The sequence below is a fragment of the Eublepharis macularius genome, chromosome 12 (assembly GCF_028583425.1).
Source record: "Eublepharis macularius isolate TG4126 chromosome 12, MPM_Emac_v1.0, whole genome shotgun sequence".
Taxonomy (NCBI): domain Eukaryota; kingdom Metazoa; phylum Chordata; class Lepidosauria; order Squamata; family Eublepharidae; genus Eublepharis; species Eublepharis macularius.
In genome coordinates, this window is record NC_072801.1 from 15,028,595 (window position 1) to 15,052,286 (window position 23,692).

Sequence of the window (23,692 nt, forward strand, 5' to 3'; positions counted from 1 at the left end):
AACAGTGCAGTAGCCAAATAAATGGTGGTTCTATGGCCATCAATTATTGAGTGGGCTAAACAGCCATCATCAGCTCTCTTGAGAATCTGTTAATTGAAGGTAAAAATGTCACAAAGCAATTCTTTAACAGATCACATATTGGGGGTCTTGGCAGGAGCCTTATACTGCGCAGTGTCTCCTCTAGGTTTGCATTTGAAGCTTGCTTGGCGGTCCTCAGCTCATATCAGCGCTGTTGATATGGCTTTGGTGCTTCCAAAGCAGACGAACAATTAAGATCACTACTGTCTGTCCCGTTTTTCTTAAAGCTACACCCTTTCCCCTTTTGCTTCCACTTACTGCCTTTTTGTTGAAATATAACACTGTAAAAAAAATTTCTCTTTCCCTTTCTCTTCTTTCCTGCAGAAGATCTCTGCTTCCTCCCTCATTGTCTTTTTTTTAAAAAAACGGGGGAAATTGTGACAAGTGAAACCTCTGCAGCCAGAATAGCCAAGGGCTGTGAAAGGGCAATCTAGGTGAGGCTGGGATTCCAGATACTCTTTACGCTTCTTATTCCTAAATCTCACAGTCAGTTCAGATTTCTCAACTTGTCCCCCCCCCCCTTTTTTTTTTTGCAGTTCTGATTTGTTTACTTTTTCTGCTGGAAGAAGATCTAGAGTCACTTCCTCTCTCCCAGCTCTGCCACACTTCATCCACGACAGCAATCCTGGTTATCCTTACTGGATGCTGCTTTCTTGTGTTCTGCCCCCCACCTCCAGCTATTCGGCACAACATACAGTGTGTGTATTTCCTCTACTATTTCTTTTACTTTCATAGTGTGTGTGAGATCTCGTTTGCTTTGCAGAAGGCTGTCCCTACGGAGGGGTGGCAGACAAATATTTCTCTTGATCTCTCGGAAACCTCTTCTTTTGCAACCACAGCATTGGGCACAGTTTTACCAAAGGGCGGTAAAACTCTTCACCCACACCAGAATCAAGCCCCAAGTCCTGATCATGCTGTGTGTGTTGTCGCTGTTGTGTATGTGCATTCCGCGACCACCCCCTGGCCGCTGTTAGCACTATGTGATTGGAATCCTTCTTTTGGGTTCTGGAGGAAAAGCAAGCTTCCTGCTTTCTTATCCAAGTATTCAGTGGGGAACATCTTGTCCGGAGCCTGTGGAACAAGTGAGCAAAACTCGCTGGTTTAATAAGGAACTGGGAGGGAGAGATGGGCAGAATTATACAAACTGTTTTTTTTAAAAAACCAGAGTATATGCACATGCTTTTGGAAGAGAGAACTGGAAAGCACTAGAATAGCAGGCATTTCCAAATGCTGCTCTTGTACCTAAAATGGAACGTAGATTCCCCTGGTTTCTTATCCAGATGCAGATTTCAGTGAGTACTGTACTTCCTTTCTCTGTTATTCCTGTGCTTTTCCAACTGTTCTCCCCCCCCCCTTAAACGGTTGCAGTTTATCCGTTGCAAAATATCTGTGGACTACGAGGTAGATGTTTTCCTCTTACATTTGGAGTTGCAAACTGGGTAGCAAAACAGCAATGAAGTGGGATGACTTAATGCTTTTGTAATGCTCTTCTGACAGAATCTGTTCAGATAATTCTCGGGCTCTTATTTGAACCGGAGCTGTAGCGTGCTCCGTAGCTGTCTACATGCAACAGTTTTGGGGGAAGAATGTCCTAGATTGTCAAATTGACTTCTCCACCTGATGAGTTGATATGCTGTGCTGTAAGTTATATCCCCTGATTATCTTTATTCTTACCAATTCCCTTTTAAGAAAGGTTTTAGTTGTTCATTTAACCAAGCTGACTTTGCAGGGAAATTATATGGCTGTCATAGGCAACAGGTCCAACTAGTATTTGAAGTGTATGCTTCGGACTGTGGATGTTTCTTAGGTATGTGGTTAGTTTCGTGGCGGCACTTTAAGAATAATTGCCCCTGAGAAATACGAGGTGTGCTTAGGAGAGGGGTCTGTCATGTTTGCTTGGATGATTTGTTCAAACCAGTTGTGTGAGGCTCTTGTGCACAAGTGGAAGGGACTGTTTGGTACTTCTGGGATGGTTAGTTATATTTCCTTGCCTGAATTTAAATTTGTTCATGGAATATTTTGAACTGGTGTCCCTGCAGCTTATAATTCTGTACTGCGAATATGAAATATTGCCCTAGACCAAGAAAAGAAACTTCCTCAATGTCTCCTCTCTCCTTGATCAGTCTTTGTATAGATTCCCCCACTAGCAATTACTATGATAAGGAAGGACCGTTCTTTGTCTGTCTTTGATGCCTAATGCAGTGCTGAAATCAGAGAACTGGGCTTGAATGTCTTGGGTCCAAAATTTGTGTGGGTTGAGTGGCCTTCGGGAAGATGTCTTCAGGATTGTTTCATGTGTTACATTTTTTTTTTACAAACTCATGCAGTAACCTGGCAAGTGACTATGGCACGACTGAACGTAAGCAGACGTGGACCCAGTCAGTCAGTCTATAGGATGCTTGGCAGGGTAAATGTTCTTTGCAAGGCAGGCGTGACTGCATAACAGCAAGACGGAGGATCATCCATTGGCTCAGGAGACTGCTCTGTTGTTGTTGAGTAGTTTGCAAAGCTCAAATTGTTGAAAGGGGCCTGTATCCAGTGGAGAACCAGCACGGTGTAGTGGCTAGGATGTTGGACTAGGATCTGGGAGTCCCAGCTTCAAATCTCCGTGCTGCCATGGAAGCTCACTGGGATGACTTGGGGACAGGCACTCTCTCTCAGCCTAATCTAGGATAAAATGTTAGGATACAACAACAACAACAACATTCAATTTATATACCGCCCTACAGGACAACTTAACACCTATTCAGAGTAGTTTACAAAGTATGTTATTATCATCCCCACAACAAACACCCTGAGAGGTGGGTGGGGCTGAGAGAGCTCTGAGAGAGCTGTGACTAGCCCAAGGTCACCCAGCTGGCTTCAAGCGGAGGAGTGGGGAATCAAACCCAGTTCTCCAGATTAGAGTCCCGGCAGTCTTAACCACTGTACCAAACTAGCAAAATAGATGACAATGCTGTAAGATGGGGGAGAAAAGCAGGGTATAAATATATCTAACAAGATAAATGAACCCCACCATCCATGTGTGGAAGGCACATGGAGTTTCCCCTCATTCTTCTCTGTTCTTGCTGCCCTGGTTTGCGGAAAGGTCACTTACGGGGTTGTGGTATCAGCAAAGAGAAATAGCCATGTGGAGGTGGGACAAGAAGATGAAAATGGCCCCTTTCCTCAGTGGAACTTTTCTTGTGAAAGAGGAAGGACAAGCAACGTCACCCCCCTGTCCTTGCTTACCCCAGCACCCCACCCTTGCTATTATTTGCCTTGAATTCCACAATTCTGGAACTGATCTTTCTGTCAGGCTATGGATGACAGGCTATTGCTGTACCATTGCAACAAGAAATCCAGGCTCTTGGTTAAATGGCTTTATTCAGAAATCAAATCATCTCCATAGATATGTCCATAGGGTTACTCAGAAGCAAGGTAAGCATCTAAGCAGTAAGAGCAAGATTGACAGGAATAGTAACATGTAGGAAAATCCTTCCTCTTAACATACACATTTGCTCCTTTCCCCTCCCAACAGTAAACAGGACTTTTGACCAGAACTCGTCCTGAGAACGTCTTGCATATTTGTACTATCAGGTTGAGACACTGAGAAAGCAAGAGATGAAAGTTGAGACATAGCAGTGCATGGGGAGTGAGCAATATACAGGGTCAGAAGCACTGAAAGTTTCTACAGTCTGCAATAAGCCTGTGAAAGAAACAGTTATGGCATTGGCAATATGACATCAAGTTACAGCATGAAACATTGATTCAGAACAGGTCAGCATTAGCATTAGCATTAGCATTGCTGACAACAGCATCAGCATTGGCATGGATGGGGCTCAGACATGACACTTTCTAGGAGTTTGAAGGGGCAGCAAAAGCAGAGAAGAGCACAGGAGAACTCATTCTGTGCATGGAATGGTTACATACAGGCCACTGTGCTCAATCCAGGTCTTTTTTGATCTATTTAGGAACTACTTTTATTCTGGCAGCTTAGTAGAGGCATGCAGCCAAAATGTTGGCTGGTTCTTTCATGTTAATATTTGAAATTCCTCACCTCTACAGTTTCTGGACGTGTTCTGGCCTCCTTTCTGACCATTCTTCCAGCTTTCTTTTTCCTCTGACATCAGTCTTTGGCTTTTCCTTCATTCTCTTTGACTACTTTACTTCTCAAGCTTCCTGGCTTCCTTTGGCCTCCTCTCTTCTGAAGTCCCTGGCATTTCCTTTCTTAGACCCGTCTTCCTGCGCATACATGCGCTCCCTCAGATTAGTAAAGTGTAGCCTATGGCAACCACAGACCTACCATACCTCTTGTGATACCAGGACAGGTAAGACAGAGAACCATTCGATGCAAAGACACACCATTCTAAGTGCATTATGGATTTAGCGTGACATAACTCTGCTTTGGATGGCACTGTCAGTCACTGCCAGGGGCTTTGCTGCCAAGACTACACAATCCCTTATTTCACTATAATATTAATTAATTACACAGTGTTTCTTAGTATTTTAACTGTTTCCTCACTTTCCCGTGCTCTTTATATGCTACCTCAGTCTGATTCCATTATGCCAGTTGTGTGTCTCTGCTATTTATACTTCTGTGATCTTTGGGGAAGAATACCATGTGATTTCAACTGACAAATTAAGCTGTGGTGGCTGTGGTGTGTGAGAATCCTGAGGGGGAATGGTTTCTGGTTCAGTTGCAACGTTCTAATACGTATCTAGATTTTATGACAAGAGTTGAGAACATTATGTTAGGTTATAGTCCTGAAATTATTTACTTCATTTAATACACTTCCTTTCTTCCTAATGAAGAGTCGAAGGGGCTTACATTGTTGTCCTGTCTTCCATGTTATCCTCATAACAACCTTGTGAGGCAGGATGGGCTAAGAGTGTATGACTGGCCCAAGTTCACCCAGCAAGCTTCCATGCCCGAGAGGGGGTTCAAACTTGGGTCTCCCAGATCCTAGTTTGACACTGCTACACTGGCCTATTAGATTGGTAACCATTTACTGGTAAAGTTTAAGCAAGACTTCAGACATTGTTCCATCTGTTGCAAAACTAGCATAAACAATGTTCTTGGAAAGAGCGTGCTCAAGAAAGAAGATTGTACTTTACTGAGTTACTATGACCTGACACTTCTCATTGCTTTTACAAAGAGCAAAGAAACACGGTCTTTCTCTTAGTCATTAACCTCAGCTAGATGCTTCCGAGAATCTGGAAACCTGGATGCTTCTGGGCAGTACAGAAAATGTTCTTTGTATAAATGAAGAATCTGCTAGGATAAATGCTAGAAGGATGAAAGTTTTAGACGAGGATCATTAATTTGGGGGCAGTGAATGGGAAAACATAGAGAAACTGGACTATGCGCTCCACAGTTCTTTTAAGATAAAAACCTGTATGTGCAGATTGTAAAATGTAATGACAACTAGAGCAGGGTTTTTCTAAAAAAAATGTTTTGCTGTCAGAGAACTTCTTCCACACTGACTGTTCTGCCAAGAAATCTCTGAGCATTTACGATGGGACCCCTGTGCATAGAGTTGCCAAGTTTTCTTTTTACAGGCCTGTTCTCCTATGCAACCATTTGATATGTAACCATTAACAAATGATGCTTATCTCTATACTATGAAAAGCTTCACTTGCTGAAGTCTGTGCACGGGACAGCTGTAAGAGGTACAGTAGCAGGCCATGCTTTTGAATGGTCAGTTGGCAAACCTACTGGTATATTATTGGGGGTTAGTTCACACCAGGAACTAGTTTGACTTGTTCATCAACCTGTGTGAGGTGATGGTGTGTCTTTGCAGTCTCTCCTACGCACTTTCTTTCTCCCAGGGAGCAGAAGGTTTTGGAAAAAAGTGATGTTCATGGTACATAACTTCATCTTTCTTTTGCCTCTGGTAAACAGATTTTGCAGGTTTCTGTTGCTTCAAAAACCTGCTTGACTGGAGTTGACCATAGGATAAAGGAAATGTATATATACTGTGGAGAATGAAGCCTTTCTCAAACGCCTTCCCAGTCTCTTGAAAACTCAAGCTTTTCTTCGGCCTATTATAACTGGAAACCTTGCATGCTGACTGAGGCATTTTAAATTAAGACTTCAGTAAATTTTCTTTTTATGTATGTCTTGTAAACAGGGCTTTTTTTCTGGGAAAAGAGGTGGTGGAACTCAGTGGGTTGCCAGCACTGGGGGCAACTCTTGGTGGGAGGTGGTGCCCCTGGTACCACATGTGTGTGCGCAAAGTGCACACATGCTCCCAAGGCCAATAACGTCACTTTGGGTCAGCTGGAACAAGGGGGGAGTTTTGTAAAGTTTAAAGTGCCCTCGGCGAAAATGGTCACATGGTTGGTGGCCCCACCCCCTGATCTCCAGACAGAGGGGAGTTTAGATTGTCCTCTGCGCCACTGAAGCAGTGCGGAGGGCAATCTCAACTCCCCTCTGTTTGGAGATCAGGGGGCGGGGCCACTGGCCATGTGACCATTTTTAAGAGGTGCCGGAACTCCGTTCCACCACGTTCCTGCTGAAAAAAAGCCCTGCTTGTAAATAACATTTGTGGTCAGCTTTATGAATACAGGAGATGTTTCTCATTGCAGCTGCCGCACAATTGTGATTTCTAGTGGCAGGTCACAGCAGCCTTAAGAGTAGCTTGCCAGAGTGCCAGCACTGAGTTTGGAGGGTCGTGCAGTGCAAGAAGTTAATAGATGACTGATGTGAACATTAGAGGTGGAATGGAAGGCTGAATCCACAACAAGGAAGCAAACAGAATTAGGAACCAGTGTGGTATGACTTAAAGAATGCAGTGTGAAAACAGATTGTAGTGCTTTCCGAAAAAAAGATGCATGATGGGTTTGTAAACATCATTATGGATAGTTATTTTTACTTCTTGGGTCCTCAATCAAATCTTCTCTACCAGAGAGCTAAGCTACAAATAAAAATAGATATATACCTCAACAATCTTGTCTTGCCAAAGTGGAGCTTCTAAAAGATTATGGGCACAACTGACGTGTATTGGGTATTAATGAGAATTCAAGCAAAATTATCTTAATTAGGGTATATTCCTGCTTATGTTTGAAATGTTATGTTGGAAAGGAGAACTGATTTTACTTTGTAGGGTGCAAATGGGAGTTCTGTGAGAATATTTCCTAGCTCTGCTCATCTCTCGCCTTGAGAACCATGATGGCACTTAATTTTTTAATTGATGGGCTAACACAGCTACCCCTCTAGAGTTCAAAAATCCCCCCCTTAAGTCAGAGACCTCGTGACTGCATTCTGTTTCTTGAAAAAACAACGCGTAGTATGTAGCTCTAACCTTAAAGGGGCTTGTTAACAAGTGAGACTTGCCTACTTTAGGTGATTTTTGTTGTTGTTTTCTTTAGTTCATCAGTGTTACTTCTGTTCTAACATAAGCTTGTATGAGAGGGATGAGCTATTATTTTTTTCGTGACCCAAGTGCATGGTGAGGACTGAGAGCCAAGCTACAAGTGACGCCTGACATAGGTTGGACACTTGTCAGCTTCCCTCAAGTTTTGATGGGAAATGTAGGCGTCCTGGTCTTGCAGCTTGGTTCTCTATCTAATTGAAGTTTACAGAGCAGCAGTCTATGAGAGGGAGAACATGCAGTCAGGAGGGGAATGCAGGCATCAGGCTCTCGCCGGTTGCCCCCCTTCCCCTCTACTAGGGGTGTGTGTGGGTTTCTGTAAACTTCAATTAAATGGAGAGCCAAGCTGTAAGACCAGGACGCCTACATTTCCCATCAAAACTTGAGGGAAGCTGACAGGTGTCCAACCTGTGTCAGGAGTCACTTGTAGCTTGGCTCTGACTTACAAGCCTGGTTTAAAATAGGTTTTATAGGCTGCAGTCCTATAAACTCCTGGGATTAAGTCCCATTGAATTCTGAGGGAGTCCACAGCCTGATTTTGAGTGATTCCGCACACGTTGGATAATGCACTTCCAATTCTCTTTATAGATCATTTGGAACAGATTTTTTTGTGTGTGGAACAAAAAATCCACCTCAAACGATTGATAAAGTGCATTGAAAGTGCATTATCCAACGTGTGCGGAATCAGCCAATGTGTAGAATTTAGTGTTCTAAAAGCCCATTGATTTTCAAGTAACTTTTATTTGCAACTGTATGTGAATAGGAGGTTGGAATTTGGTTACCCAAGTCATATTTTAATGTATATTGTTAACTGGGCTATGGAAGCAACAGTAGAAGGGGGATGGGAGGGGAGAAGAGAGAGAATGAGCACCACTTACACACTGCTTTTCTCCTGATTGGGGACCCAAAATGGCTTTTCACATTGTTCCCCCCACCCCAATCCTTACAACAACCTTGAGAGGGTAGGTTAGATGGAGAGATTATGATGAGCCAAAGGTCACCTGGCAGGCTTCCATGGTTAATCAAGGGATTTGAACCCGGTTGTCTTATTCCTAGTCCGACATTCTAACCACTACACCACACGAGCCCAGGCTTTGGCTTGGTAGCCAGGAGATATTCATGGTTTGGGGACGTTTATTATTTATTAAACCTGCTTGCTTCTTTCATAGATTATAGTGTTTCCCCCCTCAAATTCCCTGAATTTTTTCCTTGAGTTGATTTGCTTGTCATGTTACATTCTTTTTAGTCTTAAAGCTGTGAGAAGAATAAACTTTGCCTGTGAAACAACACACCAGGGTGCAGAGATCATGAGATGTGATGTATCTTTATTTTCATATAAGCTGCCTCCTTAGGTATCAAGTTCACATCTTCCAAAATATTTGCAGACGTTCAGCAGGACTCAATTAGTGTTTCTTGTAGAGTAGAAGTAATTAATTTTTTTTAACTTTATTTTTCGAACTTTTTTCTTTTACAATAAAAAAAAAAATCTAAGACACTCAACGGTAAAACCATAACTCAGTCCACAACATGATAACTACAACCAGGGGTTTTTTTCAGGGGGAACGCGGGGGAACGGAGTTCCGGAACCTCTTGAAAATGGTCACATGGCTGGTGGCCCCGCCCCCTGATCTCCAGACAGAGGGGAGTTGAGATTGCCCTCCGGGCCGCATGGCGCGGAGGGCAATCTCAACTCCCCTCTGTCTGGAGATCAGGGAGCGGGGCCACCAGCCATGTGACCATTTTCTCCAAGGGCAACCCACTGAGTTCCACCACCTCATTTCCCAGAAAAAAAGCCCTGACTACAACAATAGACAACCAGTGTAAGGATCCTAAAAGTTCTATACATATCAACCAGGCAACAGAAGTAATTATTTTTGTGAGCTTGCTGCAGCAAGTAATTTTGGAGCTGCCACTTGTCTGAGTGTGTCTGTTGTGCCATAGTCAGTGTCTGGTTCTCTTTGACAAGGATTTGCAAGATGGCAACTCCACAACAAGGTGGTAGCGAATTAATTCATCTGGTCATTAGGGTTTAGTCCTGTAGTCTGAGTTGATAATAGAGAATATGCAAAGTGCCTTTCTTTTATTACTGAAGGATAACTAGCAGCCCTAGTCCAACAGCACCTTACAGACCAACTAGATTTCCAAGATACGAGCTTTCGAGAGTCAAAGCTCCCTTTGTCAGATATGAGCAGGGCTTTTTTTCTGGGAAAAGAGGTGGTGGAACTCAGTGGCCAATCTCAACTCCCCTCTGTCTGGAGATCAGGGGGCGGGGCCACCAGCCATGTGACCATTTTCAAGAGGTTCTGGAACTCCGTTCCACTGCGCTCCAGCTGAAAAAAAGCCCTGAATACGGGGATACAGCCACTTTGTCATATCAGATGGAGCTCTGACTCTCGAAAGCTCATCCCTTGGAAATCTAGTTGGTCTTTAAGGTGCTATTGGACCCAGATCTTACTGTTTGACTGCAGAACAGTACGGCTGCGCACCTGGAAGTGGCAGCTCTAGTCATATTCAAGCAGGTATAACCCCTGGTGCATCCCTTTCAGAAGTTAACTGCTGTCGTCTAGCTATACTAGGCTGATAAAAAACTTGAGGAAAATACCTTATGGTGTCCAAGGATGCTCCATTAGTACCTTCTTTTTTGGAGAACATAAAACAGCCATTACAAATGGATACATGTCACACAGTTCTTCTTATGTCTTTTCAATGTCGCTCCTGCCAGTACTGCTTCTTTTTAAAAACCAAATTAGCTTTCTTTTGGAGCAAATGTAAGATCAGAAGAGCCATCTGGAAACTTGAGAAGAGCACACTCTTTGACAACTGAAACTTGTTAAACGAACTTTGCTGTGACATGGACTGTGACATGGACTGTGACTAGAATTGCTTTGGAGCTGTTCTTAGATTAGACATCTGAAGGTTGCAGGAAGAAGAGGTCAGAGAAGTGATGGATATTTTGGGAACGCTCATTAGGTTGGGTTGTTCCAGTGTTCTCTCTGCCTCCTGCTAAACGTAAGCTTTTCATCACCCTGCTGAGAACACTCGACTGCTTCTGCCACTGAATTCAGTGAGAGCTGGTATAACGTATGTAGAAACATGAGCTGAGAACCAAGGACGTGCTTTAAGTCTTGAATGCACTGAGTGGCCATGGTTAAGCCCCTGTCTCTTGTCTTTAGCATCCTTCATCTCTGTTTCTACCGCGATAAGAATGCAGGTTCACCTCATGTTCTGTTGTTGGAGGCTGCTGATTTTATGTATGTAAAGCATTTGTAACAATCCAAGAACTGTATACATATTAAGTATTATTGCTAACCCCCATCCTAAAGTTACATAACAATGCAGTAGCTAAGGAGTGGTGCATTAAATGATTTTTCCCCATTTGCAGGTCACATCTTGCTATATCTTCAGGTGGCACCTAATGCTTTCTTGGTAGAATGAAATCGTAGCTTTTACAGAAGTGGGATTTGGTAGAGAGCATCAGAAGTTGCCTGGAAAAATCTACTCAGCTGTTCTTAAAAGAAATCTCCTGTAAGTGGTAAGATCTCCCAAAGTGATTTCCTGCATTGCTTTATTCATGTTGCCAATCGCAGTGTGTTTTGAAGGGCCTGATTCTATAGTAACACAGCAGAACTTACGGCTGATTCCGCACACGTTGGATAATGCACTTTCAATGCACTTTAGCTATCGTTTGGAAGTGGATTTTTTGTTTCACACTCGAAAAATTCAGTTCCAAATGATCTCTAAAGAGAATTGGAAGTGCATTATCCAACGTGTGTGGAATCAGCCTATGACTGACTGTCCTGGTTTTTTTTTACATTGAAAGCAACCGGGAATTGTGGTGGTAGCTCCCCCCTCCCAATACTGCATGCACAGGTTTTTTTTTAAAATAGAAGTTGCCTCTAAGGGGAAAAATAAAGTACAGGTGTCCTTTCCCCCCTTACCTGCTGTAGCTAATAGCCACTTTTTAAAATCCGAGGACTGCCCAGTGCTGTAGTTCGTTAACCATTGGGGTTCCTGCTATAGGTACTGTTGAAGGAGATCTGACAAATGGGAGTAGAGCCCATATTTGGCATCCAGAAGTCTTGAGTTCATTCCCGGGGACCTTAGGTTAACGGGTCTTTGGTTAACAGGTCTCTGGTTAACCAGAGAGCTGTTTCCAGTCAAGAATAGGCAGTACTGGCCTAGATGGATCCATGGTCTCATTAAAAATAAGACATTTTTGTGTGTTCTTTTATCTGATTATGGATCTTCTCATGTAATACGAAGTTTAGCCTCCATATGTGGCTACAGTCATCTCCTTTCATTTATTCAGTGGGGTTTGCCCTCCATCGCCAGATTCTGCTGCTTTGATTAGTTGTGGTTGTGTCCTTGCAGTCAGCCATCCAGTTGCTGTGCCTCCTTTTGGAACCCACAGTAACATATGGATTTTATGGACCATTAGAGGTAAAGGACTTGACGGCAAAGATCCTAGAAACAGTAGTTGCCCTGCTTAGAGCACAGAGGGGTAGAAGTGGATTCATGCTACATGTGCTGTTTTTAGTAGTTGCAACTAATTCAGATGTATAACCAGTGTAGATATTTATCTATTGGGGAAATCAAGCCTTAGTTTAAACCCTGAGGTGGGAACAACTTTTGCTGGAGAGCCATTGTGAAAATATTTGGGGAAAGGGAGTGGCAGGCAAGGCCCCCCTCCCCAGGCATAGAAGCTGGCTATCAAAAGCTAATTGCCCCCTCTAAGCCACTGCTCCTTTTCTTAGATCTCTAACACCATATGTTTCCAGGAAAGGTGGCGGGAGGGAGGCAGTGGAAAGGAGCTGTAGGGATTTGGAGTTGTTGCCTAGTAACAGACCCCCCCCCATCGGCTGTTGCTGCTGTATTACAGCTTCTGGGTTGTGTATGACTTTAAGGAATCTGTGGCAAAGGGAAGGAGGGAGATACGTAGGGGAGAAGAAGAGGAAATAGTACCTCGACCACTACAACTTTCTTGCCATTACGTGTTCTCCCTTTTCCTCTTGGTTCCCTTCACTGCCTCAGTAAGTTGTGGAGAGGGGAGAAGAGAGGCTCACAAATAGGTTAATCCTTTTGACTGTTAAGCTGAACGCAGGATGAGGTCTTTTTATTTCAGAAATGGAAAAAAACATATTGACCTGGCAGGGAGAGGTCGTGGCTCTGTGGTAAAGCACCTGCTTGGTATGCGGAAGGTCCCTGGTTCAATCCCCGGCACTTCTAGATAAAAGGGATCAGGTACGAGGTGATGTGAAAGATCTCCACCAGAGAGCCGCTGCCGGTCTGAGTAGACAATACTGATCTCGAGGGACTGATGGTCTGATCCAGCATATGGGAGCTTCGTTGTGTGTGTGTGTTCTTACCAGGGCTTTTTTTCTGGGAAAAGAGGTGGTGGAACTCAGTGGGTTGCCCTTGGAGAAAATGGTCACATGGCTGGTGGCCCTGTCCCCTGACCTCCAGACAGAGGGGAGTTTAGATTGCCCTCCGCGCCGCCAAGCGGTGCGGAGGGCAATCTCAACTCCCCTCTGTCTGGAGATCAGGGGGCGGGGCCACCAGCCATGTGACCATTTTCAAGAGGTTCTGGAACTCCGTTCCCCCGTGTTCCCCCTGAAAAAAAGCCCTGGTTCTTACAGATATGGAGGGCCTCTTCCCCATAATACGGAGTTCACTTGCAGGAATATTTCCACAAGCCACTTCTGCCAACTCTTAAATCAGATGCGGATATGTTAAGAATATGGATGCATCCCAGGTACTAGGTACTAGGGTATCTCCCCATGCAAATGATTTGCTGATGTACTCCTGAGAGTAAAGTAATACCATGAGCAATTACCTTGATGGAAGATACTTTGGGCCTTGTGTACCCATGCCAAAAAACAAGAGGGACTTGTACCACTTTGGACTCGAGAGAATGAAATTCCAGTGCTGAATATTCCTTCAAGTAAAAAAACCTTGATGCAGAAAGAACACTGGCTCAGCAGGGGAAACGCTCCTCCCTTTTGCTTATACTGATCACTATTTTTCACTATTTCTCCCCGCTCCCAAATGCTTTCTTGACATTTTTAATGTGGGTCTTTTTCAGTGTTCCTCCTCCAAACTCAGTTTGATGGTGTACATTCTTCCTCCCAGGGATCATTTCGTAGAAAAAGAGCTGGAGGAACTCATTAGCATAACTTATTAGGATAACTCATTAGCACATGCCATGCCCCTTGACATCACTGGAAGTGTGTCATTAGCATAACTGATTTGCATGTGCCACACCCTTTGACATCACCTATCCTGGCTGTTCTGGACCCAATCCTGGCCATTCAGGCCTGAAATTGGGCCCAAAATGGCAAAAAGGGCCCGAAAATGGCCAGAAAGGGCCCCAAAATGGTCAGGATCGGGCCACTGCTGAGTGGGAGAGTGATCCACCACCTGTCAGATGCCTGATCCAGGCCATTTCGGCCCCAATCCAGACTGAAACAGGCTCAAAATGGCCGAGAGTCAGGTGGGCGGGGCCACCTGACATGTGACCTCTTTGGGGAACTGCCGGAACTGCGTTCCTGTGCGTTCCCCCTCGAAATGAGCCCTGCTTCCTCCCAAACAAGCATGTTCTAAAGGGAAGAAAACCAATAGAGCAGAATATACATTTGTGATTTATACCCCTGTTTCTAAAGCAGAGAAAGCTGCTTTTTGGAAGGACACTGAACACAAATCGACGTAATAACAAATGTTTGTTCCTTAGCTGAACTAGCCTTGAGCTCACACTCACATGCACTAATAATCCATCTATGGAAGAATCTGCACTCTCTGAAACTTATGTCTTGTAGTCCAACCAAGTTGACTACTGTGGCTGTCTGGTTTAAGTTATGGTGCATAACCTGCCTTGACTGAACGGTACACAGCATTAGAACATTCTGAAACTAGCATAATGTTCAGCACCTGTACTAACTATTCTAAATACGTAAATCACGTAGCTCCCTCTGCTCTGGCACTGTAGTAATCCCGTGGAATATTGGGTTGAACTTTTGTCTGTGTAAGAATACTTGGATGCTGAGTAACCAAGAGTTGAACTTATCTTTCAGGCTACAGTTTATTTGATCAGTTTATAGCCATGCATTTCTAGTGTGTGCATTATTATTTTCTTTCTCTGTTGTGTGTTATGACATCTAATGTTGTATGTGAAGGAACTGCTGTTTGGATGCTGCTAAGCTCAAATCCCCTTCTGGGCTATGCTGTATGTTGTGTGCAAATATATCTTATTCTCCTCTCCCTTTTGAAGGTAAAGGCAGCTTTGAGAAGGTAGATTTGGAGTACAGAAGTAGCAGTGAGGAGTGAGTGAGCACATAACCTTTTACTTACCTGCTGTTTTCTGCTGCAGCTTCTGTAGATGCTTTCCCTCTACATCCAGAGGAGTTAGCCGTGTTAGTCTGTAGTAGCAAAATCGAAAAGAGTCCAGTAGCACCTTTAAGACTAACCAACTTTATTGTAGCATAAGCTTTCGAGAATCACAGTTCTCTTCGTCAGACGCATCTGACTAAGAGAACTGTGGTTCTCGAAAGCTTATGCTTCAGTAAAGTTGGTTAGTTTTAAAGGTGCTACTGGACTCTTTTCGATTTCCCCCCCTACAGTGTTCCAAGTGTCTGTAGCGACTCTTGCTAACATGCATTGTGGAACCCTGGAGGGAGTCGCCAAAGGGCTGTGCAAAATCTGATTTTTGAATCTTGTTTTGTATTTCTTTAAAAAAACCCTTCTGTTTATTCAGCGTAGGACAGATTTTTAAATTATGGAGGGAAATATTATCTTGAAACATAGCCCGTCTTACTGTAGAACTGCAGGAACATTGTTCAAAATGACTATCTCTGTACGGATTTATTTTTCTTAACATTTTGAAGAATGATCTATTATTTGAAAAGGAGGATCATGGATAACATGGAACTTCCCTTATGGTTAGTATCACACTGATGTGTGATCCAGCAAACTTGCATAGCTAGCAGTATGCACTAGCATAGGTTCTACAGTATTTATTTAGTGTTATAATCCCTTTGCAGTGTGAAGTTGCTTATTTGCACTTCTGTCAACAGAGGCCTGGTGGATAAAGTGTTACAGTTACTGTACCTATAGGAAGGTTAAAAAAACTAAACGGTTTAATTTTGTGCTGCAGTTTGTCTCTTTTGTGCCCCATCTTGGGATCTGTTTATTCCTCCTCCTTCATCTTCTGGGATTAGGGCTTAGGCTGTTTCTCCCCCTTGCTTACGTGAAGGAGAAAAGGATTGAATCAAGAGATCCTGCAGTTGATGGAACATGAAAAATCCTCAGAGAGAAGGTGTTTGCAGTTACTTGATGGCTTAACAAAACTGGATAAATGGTGGTTAAGAAATGACGGAAATGTGGGCTAAAGGCATGTTAAGGCTATGAATGGAGTGAACGAACGGACTGAAATTGCCCTGGGAAGTAAAGAGGGTCAATAGTTAAGCAGAACCCCTTCCTGGGCATTGGAATCTTACAGGCAGGAAGGGAAGAGAGAAATATCCAGCAACTCCCCCTCCCCCAATGTGTATGTGGTTGTTTGTTTCATTACCTTCTTCTCTGCATCTCTGGCTGAACTCTTTGGGTGGCCTGCTGTTTTTGCTTCTTTTCTGTTATGCTTTTATAATGCTGCACGTGTTGTATAGTCTCTGAATGGGATGTGTTCCTTTTGAGACCTCCTTCATCAAGGGCAGGTTTCAACGCTCTTTGTTTAGCTCTATCAGATGCTGCAGTGATGGCTTTGCATGAAGCCTTTGCCTTTGGCATGGGAGCAGAGCACCCGCGTGCCTCTCTGTCTTGCCTCTCTCCGCTTCCCAAGCTTATGGCTGACCACCTTGTCACGGGGTATCTGCTGGAAGCAGTGGCTGCCTCCCTTCCCCTTTCTAAACAGACTTGATAAACAGCAAAGCATCAGCAGGCAGCCATAGAATAGATATTTGCAGGCATGGCCAGTGTTTCATCGGTTCCAGGTCACACATGCGCAAACCTAGGGCTGTCATGCTGCTTGCACATGATCCGTTTATTGCTGTTTGTTTGTCAGGAAATATCTGTGGAAGATGGATGAAAAGAGAAGGTCGAACAGTAGCAGCTGTCTCAGGGCAGTATCCTAGAGGCAGCGTGCTTAAAATGGTATTTGAACAGGGATTCTGGCTGGTTCTGTGTTCTAAACTTCAGCTCCATGTTCTAGCTCCAAACCTCCCATTAAGCGGCCAAGCTGCAACCAAGACCCAAGCCTTACCTGATAAATAAATTGTTATGTAGGCCCCAGAAAACTTAAAGAATTCCATGTTTGGGCCATTAGCAGAGTCTATTATTTGGCATAGGAAGCGTGATTATAGGTGGTTGTGAGCTGGTTCTGCTGGCTGGTATGTGTGCAGGAGATAAAATAATAAAAGCATACACTTGCTTTATATTTGGAAAAGAAATGAGAGTTCTTTATTGTAGTAACTCCATACTTTGATAGGAAAGGAGGAGGGACAGATCCTAACTACCTATCTAGTCTAAGGATGGACATGAATGGCAGGAGAAGGCCTGCATCCATGCTACCACGATGGAGGGAGGAGAAGAGAGAGGTGTTGCCTGGAACAATGCCAGGAAGAGAAGAAGTGAGAGCGAGGAAGTCAGGAGGAGGATATCCTGATAATAGAAATCTACATATCAAAGGACAGAGTAGAGCAGAGTGCTCTGATCTCTTTACCTTTCTAACTCTTTGGTTTGTCCCCCTCTGAAACCTGAGGAAAGGGACAGCATTTAATCCTCCTCTTCCAATATTACCAACCCAGATCCAAGGGCCCCGAGTGCAGGGTTTGAAAGACAGATCTTAAACTGGTGGGCTGGACAATATGGGAAGAAGCAATATGGAATTATATCCGTAACACTGTAATTTGAAAGTCTTTTGTAACAGCAGTGATTGAACTGAGAGTGATTTGTTTATTGGAATGCTGCAATGCTTTCAGCAAAGGGTTGGAGGTATCTGTTTAATTGTTCATTGCACTGTATAGCTTATTGTCTGAATGGACTAATCAAAAGAAAGACACATAATAAAGTTCAAGATCTTAATTAACTAAGGAAATAGAAGTGATGATCCTGAATGTGATGCTTGTTACCTTTTTAAAAAAATGTAATGGAGATGCTCATTTTAAGTCAAGCAAAGTGGAATCAGGAATTCAGAGAGATAGTAAATGGATAAAATGTTATATTATTAAAGAATATATGCTAGAAATGTAATAGTTAGTCTTATAAGGTAAAAGGGGAAGGGAATAAAGGTAGTACTGTGTTATAACATAATATGTAAGCTTAGAAGAGAATGAAAGTAGGTTTAATAGTATAAAGTAAGTTTGAAATGAGTAAGAAAAAAGATAGACAAGGGGTTGGAAAACTGTTGGAAGTCAACAAAAGGGGGGGGAAAGGGAGGGGGTTAGAACAGAAATTATTTAAAGGGAAATGATTGTATGGAATATTTACATAATTTCTAATCCAATAAAAATTTAAAAAAAGGAATTTAGAGAGTGTGGAACTGAAAACGAGGCAAAAACATCCATCCAGTTTGTCCGTGGGGGAAGAAGCTGAAGCTAACTCAGAGGCACAGCTGGCATTTTGTTACCTATGCAAATGACTGGGTAAATATATAATATAGAAACACTAGTTGTAGATGTACTGGTTCTTTTCTTTTGTGGCTGAAAAGCTAAGGGCTTAGCTATATTTGTAACTATCTTGGTATCCATGCTTTGCTACAGTATTTAACTACTTTAAATCCAGTTATAATACTTATGGGAAGGTAACATGCTTTGTTTTTTTTTAAAAGTTAGCTTTGTAGTATAATAGCATAGCACCCGAGCTTCACAAAGGTGTTTGAATAAAGTTAAGTGTGTTATTCCTATTCAGGAGTCTTATACCATTTTTCTTCAGCTGTCTGCAGTTTCCTTCACCTGATTTTTACCTCAGAACAAAGAGTTCCACAGCTGACCAGTCAGAGAGATGGGGGTGCAAGCAGGCAGGAGCCTGCCAATCACACAGGAAAGCCAAGCCCCACAGGGAGATTGGCAACCCTAGTAAACTTTGAGGGGAAGACTGGGAGGTGCATTTGATCTCAGGACACATTCAATGACTTCCAATAGCAACTGCACACTGTTCTGAATGTGGGGGGTGAGGACCAATCAGGCCGCATATGCAAATGACCTTTGTGTTCCAACTGTCTCTGGGTGTGTGTGTGTATGAGGTGTGGAATGTTGTAAGCCCCAATCAGCCCGCATATGCAAATGACCTTGAAAGGCTGGCCCAATTAGGGAAGAGTGGCCGAGCTAGCAGTGGACGGGGGCGCAAGCAGGCAGCAGCCTGCCAGCCACACAGGGAAGCTGTATCCCTTTGGGAAAACACATTGTACCCCTTTTGACCCCCTTAGGGGGTGAATTTCTTAAAATCCCTTCTTAGTGGGTGTTTACATCATGAAAGGAATGTTCTCCCCAAATTTCATGTTTCTAGGTCCAGGGGTTTGGGCTGGGCATTGATGAGTCAGTGAGGACACTTGTCTTTATATATATATAAAGTCTGGTTCAAGCTGCGATTAATTGGAATGACATCAGTGGCTCCTACTTTGATTTTGAAGATATTTACATGGAAATGAAGTAGGTTTCCCCAGTCTTCTGATAGGCGAGGAACACTGCCCCCCTCCTAGCTTAAAAGGGGAGGCATGCCTCGCTATAACAGCCCAAATGGTTTATTTCTGAAGCACGCAAAAGTAAGAACTTTCTGTCTTAAGAATAGTCTGTCCTTTTCATTCATTCATTTATTGGACTTCTCGCCTGCCCGCCCTGCAAGCGGGCTCAGAGCAGATCACAACAGTATAAATACATTTAAAACATAGTAAGACTATATAATCATAGCAAGCATAAAATACAGTAGAAATACAATAAAATACGATGCCCAAGATAGTGATCCCTGCCAACCACCCCTACCAATAGTGCATAGAGGAGGGAGGGGAGGGGAGGGGAGAGAAGAAGGAAACAGCCATTCTGGTTGCATTTTGACTGGGAGGGGGGATAACTTGTCTGTTTCTGAATTAATTACACTTTGGGGTATGCCTCATCTAAGGGAAGGTAAATCCGTTACAGCTCTACAATCCTATTGCAACAACCAGTTCAGAGATGGGTCGGTTACCTTCCCTCAACAGATTTTAATACTAAGGAGGTAAGCCCAGAGCACAGAATCATGCCATGGCAATGGGCAGGTGTCTCAATGTTTTGTGCATATATGGGAGCGTTGCATTTTTAAAATTTTATTTCTCACGGTTATCTAAAGTGACATAATATATAGTCTGGAGGAAGTTTAATAGAACTCACGAGAGTTCTAAATCAGCATGATTAAGGTCATGGTGTAAGATTTATTCAGCTGGCTTTCATGGTTCTGAAAGAAATCCTTTAGAAAAGGAATGTGTTGTGTGCTGCAGATACAAAAGCAGCGGATGTATGATTATGGTTCTGTAGTTATAGAACAGTACTTCCCCAAGTGTCATGCCTGTACGCCTACATCCATACCATTGTTCTATGTGTCGAACCATTGCTAATGCTGTATCTTGATTTCATTTTGCAAATACTCTAACCATCACTTTTGTTTCTCCCTCTAGCAGCCTGAGAACGCAGCTGTCTTATCTTTTTTTCTTTTGAAGCTCACAGAAGTGACCTTGTACTGTCTGCAATGTTGCCGTTGACTCTTATACCTCTTTGTCCTGTTTAGGTTGATGTATAAACTCCAGAAGAAGTTCCCAGACCTTTTCAGGCGCAAACCAGTGGTCTAAGTGGGAAGGGGGGAAATGATTGAGTATTGAGAGCTGTGCTTTCTTCAAGTTCCTATTCCTATCAAGGACACGTGTACTGCTTAGATGCTTCCTTGCCTCTGAGTAATTCTATGGACATATGTATGGAAATGATTGGATTTCTGAATAAAACCATTTAACCAAGAGCTTGGACTTCTTGTTGCAATGGTACAGGGGCCTGCCTACCATATCCTGTCACCCATAGCCTAACACCAAGTCCAGAGCACTGCAGAGAAGAGGCCTGAAATGGTGAGAAGGGGGCGGGGAAGACATGCTACATTCTTTAAGCTGTGGTCAGAAGAGGTTATCTGGAAGTGCTAGAAGGGATGAGATGAGGAATAATGGAGGCTAAAAAGAATATGGGGAGGAAGGGTTAAAGGGATAGTGGCATATAGGAGTGAGAACAAAGGGAGGGTTTGGGATGCAAGTGGCGTTACAACCAGCGGTAGCTGCTGTGATTACTCTGGGATTGGTGTGTTTTTATAGAATCATTTAAAGCTGTGAGCCAACACGTAAGAAGTTGGGGCTCGCTAGATATTTGAGCGGCTCTGTAAAACCATTAATCTTTTTGGCTTAACTAAACAAAGAGTTCTGTCACTCAGAACTGTTTAGTGAGCGCATTTTGCAAAGCTATACCAAATGCTTGTTGAATCTTACTTCTAGCTGCATAGCGTGCTATCCGGGGAATGAATCTAAATGTTGATTCCCAGAGTCTGATCATTTTTACTTTGAACTAGTATTGGGAACAGTGAACAAGTTCAAAAGTGGGAGTCCTTCCAAATCGCTACAAGTCTGAAAGAAAATACTTAACGTATGAAAAGGTGGGGACGGCCACAGGAACCGTGCCGTCCTGAGCAGAGCGCCATTCCTCTAAGCCCAAAGGACGTAGAAGGGTTAACATGGTTTAGGATTGCAGGGTGGGAAGCTGTGCTTCGTGGTATCCATGACGCTTAGTTTGCTTAGTCTTGTGGTAGACTGGCCGTCCTGTAGCTGGCTTTAGATTAGAATCACTTGCTGTAGGGGACAGAATTCGAGGCAGCGGAGCATGTGGTTAGGATAGTCAGCTGTGTGGTTCTAGGGGAAGGGAGACTCCTGGGGGATGACAGGGCAGACTGGATAAAGCCACAAATAGCCAGGAGAGCTTTGTCCATTATTCAGGACTGCAGATAATTGTGGTAAGGGGCAACTAAGAGCCTCTGACATCATGCGCCGTGCAGTTCTCTCCCCCCCCTCGCTTTTTTCATGAAAAGCTTGGAAATAAGAAGTTCCTTAAAAGGTTATGAATGTTAGGGCTGTTTTTGTGTACTTGTGTTCTGGCTTCTGTGCCTCTAGGGCGACTGCAGTTGTCTGCCAAGGCTTTTACACCCTTTCCAAAAGGAAAGCTGGGACTGGGCATTATTGCTGGCAACCCAAATATCCTTGACAAGGAAGCTCATTCATATGTCAGGCTTGGTCGGATGAAAGGTGTCCACTCTTTCTTTTTCCCACTGGGTTTCTTTCACATTCAACCCCCTGCTTACTTTCTTGTTTCTCCTTATCCAAAAAAACAGTAGAAATTTAAACACAAGCCTAATATGCTTTCCTGTTTTTATTTTTACATTCTCCGTCCCCCAGCGATATGTCACCTCATCATTCCCAGAATACATTCCCTCTTGCAGATGCTTCCTGCTTGAGGGTTTGGGGGGAAGGGGATACGAGGCGGGTGACAGGAGTGGAAGCTGTGTAAAGAACTGCTGTTCAGAGCCTGAGAGATATTATGTCAAGAGGGACGCTTTAAAATGTGCTTTCCTTATTCCTGTGAAATTAAAATTAATTCTAATTAAGTGCGAGTTAACCTCTGTACCTATTGCAAATGAATGGAATATGCGATTAACTTACCTTGCGGTGTTGGAGGTTCCTTAACATTACTTTGAAGTAAATTGTCCCTGTGTATGTGGCTTGAATTCTTAATAATCTATTCAGTTCTTGGCACTGTATGCTGAAGCAACAGATCTCTGTGAAATGCTGTTTTTATTCCCCAGATTAAAACACGGCTACTCAACGACAACAACAAAAAATCGAAGATGCTTAAAAGCAAACATAGATGTTTAAAAGCAAACACAGGAGATGTTTAAAAGCAAACAGGAAACCTATTTGTCAGTGCCTTTGCTTTATCTTTAAATTTGCATGTCGTGTGAAGCTGGAAATTTGATCAGCATATTCTAGGCAATAGGATATGTGGTTTTCTGGATAATCCATGGCAAGAGCATTGTGGTTGCTTCCAAGTGTATCTTTCGTCTAAGAACCTGATTAAGCTTCTGTACTCTTCACAGTATGACGGCTGCCTCTGAGAAAGATACATGAACAAATGCACATAAGCTCATGAAAGAGCGCGAAGGACCCAGCTTTCAGCGCTATACGCTTAGCACAAGAGTCTATTGGCTACTGCCCCACCTCTCGCACAGAATGGTAATTTTTATGAGTTGAAAGTAATCAGAGAGCTTTCGTTTCCCATGGTGTCTGCATATCTCTTTGTTGCCTCTGGTCAAAGAGGTTTCCCAAGCTTTTGAAACAATACAGAAAACCTGTTTACCAGAGGTGAAGTGGAATGAATGTACACATCACAAACAGTCATCCTTCCTTCAAAGCTTCTTTAACTGGGGGTGTGGGTGGGGGGGGAATAGCCTTTCTCCAGCTTGAGAGAGTTGGAACCATCATTCTCAAACTATCAGTTGGTCCCTTAATTGGGAGGCTTGCGTAGCTGCTGGAGGTCAGTTATCTCACCCTCTTTAAACTGAGGGGTTTTTTTTTGCCTTCTAAGTTTCTTCCCTGAGTTGCCATCCTCCAGGTGGAGCCTGGAGATCTCCCAGAAGTACTATTGATCCCCAGATGACAAGAGATCAGTTTCCCTGGAAAAAATGGCTGCTTTGTAGGGTGGACTGTATGGCATTATACCATGCTATGGTCTCTCCCTCTCCAGGCATCACTACCAAAATCTCCAGGGATTTCCCGCCCCAAGGGACGCAACCCTAAGTCCCGTGAAGACTTTGTGGCCTTCTTAGCTTCACTCTGCTTGTTTCTTTAGATCTTGTTGGTATTTTAGCTGAGGACAATGGTATGTTTTTCTGTGGCTTTAAGGCCTAAGTAGCTATGATGGGGTAGCCATGTTGGTTGTTCATGCATCTATCTTACTTCCCCACATGGATTGCTTCTGGTTTTGAAGCTGGTAAGGTGTGGAGGAGACAGTTAAGTTTTTCTTGCCTACAGTTTCTTTTGAAATTAAAGCTTGTTGGCTTTATGTATATGTGTAAATAAAAAAGTAGCTACTTTGTCATGACTAGCTCATTTCTATTTAAGTCACTGTGTGTGCATTGATTTCTTTTTGTTTTAATTTGATTCTGCAATCATACAGAACTACAAAAAGGAATTGGAGGAAATCAACATTAATAAATTCCAA

At 43.3% G+C, this 23,692-nt stretch overlaps 1 long non-coding RNA gene across 1 annotated transcript; it reads left to right on the plus strand.

The window, feature by feature from the left end:
* Nucleotides 1-622: 622 nt before the first annotated feature.
* On the plus strand, nucleotides 623-20,267 carry LOC129338313 (uncharacterized). Its single transcript, XR_008597937.1, has 3 exons — nucleotides 623-776; nucleotides 10,816-10,965; nucleotides 20,178-20,267. It is a non-coding gene; the product is annotated as an uncharacterized LOC129338313 (long non-coding RNA).
* The last annotated feature ends 3,425 nt before the right edge of the window (nucleotides 20,268-23,692 follow it).